The sequence below is a fragment of the Nicotiana tomentosiformis genome, chromosome 6 (genome assembly GCF_000390325.3).
Source record: "Nicotiana tomentosiformis chromosome 6, ASM39032v3, whole genome shotgun sequence".
NCBI lineage: Eukaryota > Viridiplantae > Streptophyta > Magnoliopsida > Solanales > Solanaceae > Nicotiana > Nicotiana tomentosiformis.
In genome coordinates this window covers 59,809,546-59,818,262 of record NC_090817.1, presented here as the reverse complement: position 1 = coordinate 59,818,262, position 8,717 = coordinate 59,809,546, and positions in this window count along the sequence as shown.

Genomic DNA, 8,717 nt, shown 5'->3' with positions numbered 1-8,717 from the left:
TTTTGTTATTGTTGAAATTCTGATACACATGGTGGTTGATCCATGGATTATTTGTTGTGGAAATTTTTGGTTGTTGACTTAGTGGCAAGTTGTGACATAAGGGCACTTGTGGTACAAGTTGTGATTGTGTTGTGATATTGATATGCATGTGGTGGTATAAGCCTAGGAGTTGATATGCATGCTGTGAGATAAGGTGGGCTTGATACGCATGTTGCTAGTAGAAAAACTACTTGAAGTCATTCGACGAGATAAGGTGGGCTAAAACGTGTGTGGATATTTCAGGAAAAATGATTTTCAAAACTAAATGTAAGGCTCATGCGGTGATATAAGGAAATACTGTGATTGAAATTGTGAAATGTGAATACGAGGTAGTACCTCGGTTGCGATTTTCATTATTGGTTGTAAATTAATAATTTTTCCGATGTTGGTCTTACATTGATGTTTTTTCCATTGTTAGCTTATGTATATCTTAAACAGGTTTCTATGTCTAGTAGATGCCTTGACCTGGCCTCGTCACTACTCTACCGGGGTTAGGCTTGATACATATTGGGTACCATTGTGGTGTACTCATGCAATATTTCTGCACATTTTTGTGCAGAACCGGGTATTCTAATTGTGTTGTTGAGAGTTGCATCTGCGTGGCGGGAGACGTCAAGGTATACCTGCTTGACGTTCGCAGGCCTCGAACTCACCATCTTATGTCATTATGCTACTATTAAATTTCAAATCAAAACAGTATTGTGTTTAGAAATTCTAGTGTGTTTTAATAGTGCTTATGACTTCGTATTACTGGTTTTGGGAAAATATATAACTATTGGCCGCTTGCGGCTGTGTATGTCATTTAATGGTTTATGATAAATGATTAAATAGTTCAATTCTATTATCAAATGAGCATGTGTTGGGCTTACCTATTCTTAGACACTAGGTGCCATCATGAAATCCTATGGTGGAAAATTGAGGTCGTGACAAGTTGGTATCAGAGTTCTCAGTTCATAGGTGCTACGAATCATAAGCAAGTTTAGTAGAGTCTTGTGGATCGGTACAGAGACGTTTGTACTTATCTTCGAGAGGCTACAAAACTATTAGGAACCACTCCTTTCATTCTTTATCGTGCAGCATTGATTCAACTTGAACCATACATCTTATATCTCTTTACATCCACTCGTATATGATGTTGCGCACTTGGTATCAGCTATGCTCCGACGATTTGTAATGTTGCGGATGGGTTATTAGGGGGCCATAGATGCTCGATCATTGTCTCGAGGTATTGTCCAAATTAAGGACACGGACGTGTTGGTAGATCTTCAGTTGTTCAAGTGTGGGATGAAACTGGTTCGTGTATGTGATTGGTCTTGTACTAACTTACGAAGGTTGGTTATGTGGATTATCGGATGTTGTGCCCTATGACTCCACACTAAGTAGGACAGTTTATTATCGACGATTAGATTGCATAGGAAAGTGTCATATCAGTCTTGGGTCTGAGGTATATATGCAGTGTTGAGGGGTTCCCCAGAATTGTAGATGACTAAGATCTGAGATTTTCATGGGATGGTGCTGGAACTTGCGAAATATCTGTATCATTGCTAAATCTACATTCCACTGTCAGAGTGGGTATCTCGATTGCAGCATTGTTGGGCGCTCCAGAGGAAGTACAATGATTTATGGGCTTTCGAATGATGTGGTTCATTATAGGGTCTTCCGGGGCGAGCTTTGACTTAGGATCATTGTGTACCAACAAGGGAAAGTGTTGACCTGAAGACAAGTCAAGGTAGATTCGACGAAATGGGACAGCTAGATTGTGTTGGGTATGCATAGCAACAAAGGTAACTGGTTCTTTTGGTGTGGTAATGCTTCACCAGCATTATGTGGCAATACTCTTGGGTTTGATGGCTTGTGTGACTTGATTGAGTTGGGGAAGTTCAGTTTTGATGGCTTGGTGATGTGCGAACTGGCCTCGAAAAGTTCTTGATAGTGTGGACCACAGCTTGAGCTAGATGTCTGCTGCCGGCATAAGGAACGTGTTGCGTGTTATGATTTTTGCCTGGATGGGGTCATGAGTTCTAGACAACATGGACGATTTCAGATGTTTAGAATAATGCTAGCATTATTTGAAACCACCTAAGAAGGGTGCACACTCCAGAAGGCGCACTATGTTTCGACTTGTGGATGCCTGATTGGTATTACGATAATTGCCTGATTGATTGACCGGTGATGTTCTAATTTTGCTATATGGCACCAAGGAAATATAGAAGTATTTATCATGGGATGATCGTGTATGAGGAAGGTGTCAGTCATTTGAGTAGTGTAGTTGGGATCAGATATGGAGATTCTGGCATTCTAAGGTTCAGAAGACTAAGAAGTTTCTTAGATGTAGCTTATTCCATGGTTGCAGACGGTAAAGGTATGATAAGAGGTTGGCGACTGATGATATTTTCTATAGATATGCTATTGTGGGCTTTTTGGAGGCTATCCACCTATTTCGGAAGGATCAGAATTGATTTGGAGGCCGCTGGTAGGCCTAATGAGAATGTACATTGTACACCGGGCCAGACTTGTTTACTCAGCACGGTTATTGTAGCGGGTGGTGTCATCGGTTAGAGTTGACCTTATTCGTGTTCTGATGTGTTCTATGTGTTAATCTTCTATGCCGCGATGGGTTGTGAGACTGCTGACTATTTAAATAAAATGTGGTTATGTTTGGGCTTTGTAGCGAAATTAGAGCCATATTGCTCTTGGGGTGTTGAATGGTTAATTGTGCCTTGGTTATGGTCTTCCTATTTATGGTATGTAGTGATATCCGTATCTCCATATTTATGGCCAGGCGCTTCGTAGGTTTGTTGTTGATATTCTCATGGTTGATGATTGTGAGTATCATGGCTCGACGTATTCCAGGTGGACCGGTGTGAGATTGGGTCATGCATCGCAGTGATGTTATGTTAGGATATGATCCTTTATGCTTATTTCGTGTCTTATGTTTCCCATTGTTTGGTGGATTGATAGCATTGCGCTTCGTGCTGGTATCTATTGAGCTGGCGAGAGGGTTCCTTCATTTCCATTCTCTATCAATCATTGGGTATATTTGAGTTATTGTTCGTTGGTGCACGGATTGCATGGTATGTGTATCTAAGTAGTATTTCTGTGATAGGTTAGTCGAGTAGCTTGTACTGGATGAGGTGAGGTAATTAGGCATGAAATGAGTTCCATCGAATTTGATCAACATATGTTTGCAAGAATTGTATCGCTGGTCGGCTTAGATTTTGCCTATGGTTTTTATCGGGCAAGAAAGCTCCACGACTAGTTAATCTGATGGGTAGTTATGAGTTTCTGTATGTTTCTTTCATCATTGGCAATGCATGAAGGTTCAGAACAAGATTTTAATTGATAGGAGGTTTGTTACCAGTGCCAGGGTGGTTATTGAGCATCTATTGCGACCGAAAGTTATTGTTATGAGTATTTGATTTATGTGGTATATCATGTGATTATGTCTTGAGTTATGGTTATGGATTGATACAGATTGTTCAGAGTTATAGGGTGCATAGATGCAAGAATAGGGTCATAAAATGAGTTCCGGATGTTGGGGATTTGGGTTTTAAGGTTAATGGACTAAGGTTGAAGTAAGGATCCTCTGTTAGATGGTGTTGTCAGACTTATATGGATTGGGGTGATGTGAGATCATCCATGGTTATTTGTATGGTGAGGGTATATGACGATTTGATGATTTTGGAACGACTTTGGCATGTTCGAGGACGAACGTATGTTTATGTGGGGGAGAATGTAACGACCCGACCAGTCGTTTTGTGATTTAGCGATCCATTCGGTAGTTTGAGACTTTGAGTACTTTCATATTATGTATTATAACTTGTGTGTATGGTTGGTTTCAGTTTTCGAGCAGTTTGGGATTTGATTCGGAAGAATGATTCTCGTTTTAGAAGCTTTAAGATGGAATAGTTGATCAAGGTTTCACTTTTGAATATACGGACTTGGAATCAGGTTCTAATTATTTCAATAAATTTGTATGATGATTTTGGACATGTCCACAAAGTTTGGTTAAATTCCGATGTGTTTTGGATAAGTTTGGGTTATATGGTGATTGTTTTCGGTTTCGACGTTGATTTGAGCATAAAGGTTACCATATTGAGAAAACGGCCTTTGATTCGTGTTTCAACTAAACCATTATATATGTATCATAATTTTGAAACTATAGCAACTGAAATTATCATGTTTCGACATCGTATGAGGAATTTATGGTCATTTTACTAAGAACTAGGTTGCAAGATTTTTCAGTTTAATTATGCAATTGCCACTGAATTCGTATTTAAAAATTTGTACAATTTTCAAATATTGAAACTAACATATCTCCTTTATTATAAGGTCAAATGGAGTGATTCAAAAGCCTAACTTGACTGGAATTTCACGAGGACTTCATTAGAAGCATAGAAAACGAATTTAGGGATCATTTGGCACAATAAACGAGGCAGAACAACTGGACATTTTTGACTATTAATGTTGCTAGAGTTTTTCTCATCTTGAAAGTTTGGGATTTTGAGAATTCAAGGATGTTCTTCAAGTTTATTCTATGGGGTAAGTATTTTCTACTCGGTTTTGGTTATATTCCGTGATTCCATCTTCATTTTTAGCATTTGATTGATGATTTCAAAAGAGAAATTGGGGATTTTTGTCTAAACTTTTCTAAAGTGAATTTTTAAGTTTTGAACACCGATTCGGAGTCGGAATTGAGTGAAATTAGTATGGTTGGACTCGTAATTGAATGTGTTGTCATATTTTGTATGTTTTGTTAGGTTTCGAGGTCCGGGCCTAGGTTTGACTTTTTTATTGACTTTGGGTAAATATGTAAAGATTAGACCTTTATCGATTGGGTTTGCTTCCTATGGCATTATTTGATGAGTTTGAGTTGCTTTTGTCTAGTTTCGAACCATTCAAAGGATGATATGAGTGGGATGGCGCTTCTAGTGTATCGATTGGGCTTATTTGAGGTAAGTATCTTGCCTAACTTTGTGTGAGGAAAACTACCCCTTAGGGTTTGGGTTGATTGTTCTATTTGTGTTATGTGAAGGCCGTGTGCGCAAGGTGACGTGTGGGTGCACGGGATATATGTGGTATTTAGCAGGTTTAAATTAACTAGACTCTTTACATGCCCTTAATTGAATTGTCATAACATGTTATATCTCTCATTGTTAATCTACTCTTACATGATCTATTTAACGTTGTTAGCACTTGCTCTACCTCTTACTTGTTATTTTGCTCTTATATGCTTTAGTTGAAGTCATTGCCTTCCTTATTGTCTTGTTACCTCTTAATTGTTGAATCACTTTTAGTTGAAGTTGTTATTTCGTGGAATATCATTTTGTTGAGTTAATGGTGTTGAAGTTGTAATAGACGTTATCACATTGAGGTGAAGTTGGTAATTGTTGAGGTACCTTTCCTTGTTGAGTATTCTCATTCATTTTGTTATTGTTGAAATTCTTATACACATTGTGGTTGAGCCATGGGTTATTTGTTGTGGAAATATTGGTGTAGTTGACTTTGTGGCAATTATGGCATATGGGTACTTGTGGTGCGAGTTGTGATTGTGTTGTGATATTGATACGCATACAGTGGTATAAGTCTAGGGGTTAATACGCATGCAGTGAGATAAGGTGGGCTTGAGGCGTGTTGCAAGTAGGGGAACTACTTGACGCCACGTGGTGAGATAAGGTGGGCTAAAACGCGTGTAGCTATTTCGGGAAAACTGATTTTCAAAATTAAAGTTAAGGCTCACACGGTGATATAAGAAAATATTGTCCTTGAAATTGTGAAATGTGAATACGAGGCGGTACCTCAGTTGTGATTTTCATTATTTGTTGTAAATCAATAATTTTTCCGCCATTGGTCTTACATTGATGTTGTTTCCATTGTTAGCTTATGTATATCTTGGATAGGTTTTTATGTCTAGTAGGTGTCTTGACCTGGCATCATCACTACTCTATCGAGGTTAGGCTTGATACTTACTGGTTACCGTTGTGGTCTACTCATGCTACGCTTCTACATATTTTTGTGCAGATCCAAGTATTCTGATTGTGTTGTTGAGAGTTGTGTCTGCGTGGCAGGAGATTTCAAGGTATACTTGCTTGACATACGCATGCCTAGGAGTCACCATCTTATTTCATTATGCTACTGTTAAATTGTAATTCAAAACAGTATTATGTTTAGAAATTCTAGTGTGTTTTAGTAGTTCTTATGACTCCGTACTACCGGTTTTGAGAAAATATATAACTATTGGCTGCTTGCGGCTATGTATGTCATAAAAGGTTTATAATAAATGATTAAATAGTTCAATTTTGTTATCAAATCAGCATGTGTTAGGCATACCTATTCTTAGAGACTAAGTGCCATCACGACATCCTAAGGTGGCAAATTGGGGTCCTGACAAGTTGGTATCAGAGCTCTAGGTTCATAGGTGTTATTAGTCATAAGCAAATTTAGTAGAGTCTTCCGGATCGGTACCGAGACGCCTGTACCTATCTTGGAGAGGCTACAAAACTATTAGGAACCACGCATTTGATTTATTATCGTGAGGAATTGATTCAACTTGAAGCATAGATCTTATATCCCTTTACATCCACTCGTATATGATGTCACACGCTCGGTATCAGCTATGCTCCAATGGTTTGTAATGCTGCGGATGGGCTCTGAAAGGGACATAGATGCTCGATCATTGTCTCGAGGTATTGTCCAAACTAAGGACATAGATGTGTTGGTAGATCTTCAGTTGTTCAAGTGTGGGATGAAACTGGTTTGTGTATCTGATTGGTCTTGTACGAGCTTATGAAGGTTGGTGATGTGGATCATCAGATGTGTTGCCCTATGACTCCATGCTAAGTAGGGGAGTCTAATACCAACGATCAGAATGCATGGGCAAGTGTCATATCAATCTTGGGTCTGAGGTATATATGCAGTGTTGAGGGGTTCCCTGGAATTGTACATGACTTAGATCTGAGATTTTCATGGGATGGTACTGGAACTTGTGGAATATCTGTATCACTGCTAAATCTACATTCCAGTAATAGAGAGGTTATAGAAACATCTTCAGATTCACAGAAGGTCTCTTGAGACTGTGTATCTCGATTGCAGCATTGTTGGGTGCTTTAGAGGAAATACAATGATTTATGGGCTTTCGGACTATTTCCAAATATTGAAACCAACATATCTCCTTCATTATATGGTCAAATGTAGTGATTCAAAAGCTTAACTTGACAAGAATTTTACAAGGAATTCATTGGAGGCATCAAAACTAGTTTAGGGGTCCCTCATCACTACTCTACCAGAAGGCGCATTATGTTTTGACATGCGGATGCCTGACTAGTATTACGGTAATCGCCTGATTGATCGACCGGTGATGTTCAAATTTTGCTATATGGCACGAAGGAATTAAGGAAGTATTTATCATGGGATGATCATGTATGAGGAAGGTGTCAGTCATTTGAGTAGTGCAGTTGGGATCGAATATGGAGATTATGACATTCTAAGTATCAGAAGACTAAGAAGTTTCTCAGAGGCAGCTTATTCCATGGTTGCAGATGGTAAAGGTATGCTAAGAGGTTTGCGACTGATGATAGGTGCTATAGATATGCTATTGTGGGCTTTTCGGAGGCTATCCACCTATTTCGGAAGGATCAGAATTGATTTTGAGGCCGCTGGTAGGCCTAATAAGATTGTATATTCTACACCGAGCCAGACTGGTTTACTCAGCATAGTTATTGCAGCGGGTGGTGTCATCGGTTAGAGTTAATCTTATTAATCTTCTGATGTGTTCTATGTGTTAATCTTCTATGCCATGATGGGTTGTGAGACTGTTGACTATTTACATATGATACGGTTATGTTTGGGCTTTGTAGCGAAATTCGAGCCACATTGCTCTAGGGGTGTTGAATGGTTGATTCTTCCTTGGTTATGGTCTTCCTATTTCTGGTATGTAGTGATATCTGTATCTCCATATTTATGGTCACGTGCTTCGTATGTTTGTTGTTGATATGCTTGTGGTTGATGATTGTTAGTATCATGGCTTGACGTATTCCAGGTGGACTGGTGTCAGATTGGGTCATGCATCACAATGATGTTTTGTTAGGATATGATCCTTTGTGCTTATTTCTTGTGTTATGTTTCCCATTGTGTGGTGGATTGATAGCATTGCACTTCGTGGTGGTATCTATTAAGCTGGCGGGACGGTTCCCTCATTTCCATTATCTTTGAATCATCGGGTATATTTGAGTTATTATTTGTTGGTGCACGAATTGCATGATATGTGGATTTAAGTAGTATTTGTGTGACAAATCGGTCGAGCAGCTTGTACTGGATGAGATGAGGTTATTGGGCCTGAAATGAGTGCCATCGGATTTGATTAACGTATGTTTGCAAGAATTGTGTCGCTTGTCGGCTTAGATTTTGCCTATGGTACTTATCGGAGAAGAAAGCTCCACGACTTGTTAATCTGATGGGTAGTTATGAGTTTCTGCATGTTTCTTTCATCATTGGCAATGTACGAAGGTTCATAACAAGATTTTAGTTGATATGAGGTTTGTTACCAGTGCCAGGGTGGTTATCGAGCAACTATTGCGGTCAAAAGTTATTGCTATTAGTATTTGATTTATGTGGTATATCATGTTATTATATTTTGAGTTATGGTTATGGATTGATACAACTTTTTCAGAGTTATGGGG